We start from the raw sequence: 2,332 nt of genomic DNA, 5'->3' as shown, positions 1-2,332 counted from the left end.
TATATATAGTATATAATATATTTATATATATATATATTTTTAACTTAATGTGATTTTCAGGTCTCTCTTAATCTATGGTTTTCCACTCCACCTCTTTCTCTTTCCTATAATTTATCTGTTGACAAACCTGGGCTATTTGATTTGTCAGGTTTCCTGCAGTCTGGATATTTGACTGCTCATTCATGGTTCAGTTCAACTGCTTTTGTATTTCTTGCGAATTGAGACCTGGATCGAGAGGTATGATCTGACACTGGTTGGATCCCTTAATGAGGTTTTAAGTGGTGTTGGGTCTTGTGTCTTCATCAGAAGGTATATAATGTCTGTTTTTTGCTCTTTTCTGGTATTAGTTGAGGTAGATGCTCAGTATCTACATTCATTAATTCATTGGGAGTTGAAAAATAGTAAAATAGTGAAATTTTAATTCTATCTTTTGTTTTAATTTATTATCTGAGATACTTTTATAAAAGACTCCTCCTTTCATCTATTTTCTTTCCCAGTACTACAGTTCATATAGAATAAGTAGAATAAATATTTATTTCCTTTTATTTACCTAGTTTTAAAATAACAAACTGGATTATTGTTTCTTTGGAAGATGACCAATTAAAAAACGTATATATGCTATTATGAACTCTTGGTTTTATACATATTTGATGGGTTGCAATCTGTTGCAAAGCTCAAGTCTTTGGCCAATGGAACCCTCTTCAAGGTACCTTCTGACTCTTTTGAGATGGAGTCATGTTTGACATGACCCATGTAGTTTTTGACAGTTTCATCATGGACACACTCCATAAGCTCATTATGGACACACTTTGCCTCAGACTTGAAATCAGTCATTTGTTCAAGAAATCCTGGTTTAACTCAATGGGAAATGTCATGTGAAGACCAAATCTGATATAGAGAAACTCATTGCTACTGGATTGGCCTTCGTTTCTAAGTCTCTTTAATCAAAAGAGCTGGAGTTACACAAATACTTCGTGAGGTTGTACTGATACTTCCAATTAAGATTTGGATCTGCATGGTATTAACATCTATATTACCTCAGTAGCTCCTCAAAATCTTTGAAGGCACAGTTCTTAAGGACAATAGGGGATGATAGAATATCCCATAATTAGCATTTGCATTTTTTTCTACTTTACATATAAAATATTCTCAGAATATTAGTACTAGTAATGTAACAAACATTTTTATTCCTGAAAGCAGATAAAACTTTTTTCCATATGCTAATCATTTCCTCATTTTTATAAGTGTACTATAGTTTCATTTTGAATCATACAGGCAGTGTATACTACAGTCTCTTCCTTTTAACTCCTAATTACATATATAGTTATATTTGCCAGCAATACCTATCTGAGACTTGTTCTTTAGTAGATTCCTTAGGAGGGGCTCATGGGAACAATATTCTCTGAGTCTTTGCAGGTTAGTAGCTGTTTGTGACTTTCTGGATATAAAATCCTTAGTTCACATTTTCTCTCTTTGAATATCTTAAATATACTACTCTAATGTCTCCTGGCATAATGAATTGCTGTCAAAAAATTTGAGGATAATTAATTTTCCTTATTGAGTATATGCTCTGTTTGCCTAGATGTCCAAATAACTTTTTCTTTTAAATACAATAATTTTTCTAGACTATATCTTGGTTTTGGTCTATCTGGGTCAATATTCCCAGGTACATGGCATGTTCTTTCAATATACATTTTAAACCACTTTTTTTTGGTATCAGAAAAACTATTTTGAACTATAATTTGTAATACTGTCTGTTTCCCTGAGGATCTCCTCTTCTCTTGTTTTCTTCTTCAGGGTCTCTTACTAGTGGTATATTGGATCCTCTTTGCCTATTTTCCAGTTAACTCTTTGATGTAAGTTCCAGTTGTTTCACTTTTTTGATAATTCATCAGAGATCTGAGCAAATGTATGCCTATTTTAAAACTGATTTATAATTTGGGGTAATGATTGAGAGTGGTTTTTAAATATAATTTTCATTTTATTGGGGGCCACTAGAGAAGCAGAACTAAAATCCCCAGTGAACAGTATGCATTTATAGTACAACAGCAGGCCACTAGAAAAGACAGCTTGGTGCCCCTGAGATCATACAGTCTAAAAATCTAAGACTGGCACTGGAGGTAAAATCTCCTACTTTTATGAGATTAGAAATCTTTTCTTTGCTCTTTCCAATTACTAAAACTTATTAGGGACAGAAAATCTAACTCTCATCAAGCATCTCAATTGATGGAGATTTTATTTATTGGTTTTACCATAATACCTAAAGTAGTGAGGATAAGGATGGCTTTCTAGGCAGGGGAAATTATATGAGCAAGTGCCTGGAAGGCAGTCA

The sequence above is a fragment of the Rhinopithecus bieti genome, unplaced genomic scaffold (genome assembly GCF_001698545.2).
Source record: "Rhinopithecus bieti isolate Rb0 unplaced genomic scaffold, ASM169854v2 scaffold_2915, whole genome shotgun sequence".
Taxonomy (NCBI): Eukaryota; Metazoa; Chordata; class Mammalia; order Primates; family Cercopithecidae; genus Rhinopithecus; species Rhinopithecus bieti.
The sequence above is the reverse complement of the archived record's forward strand: the minus strand, read 5'-3'. Positions refer to the sequence as shown.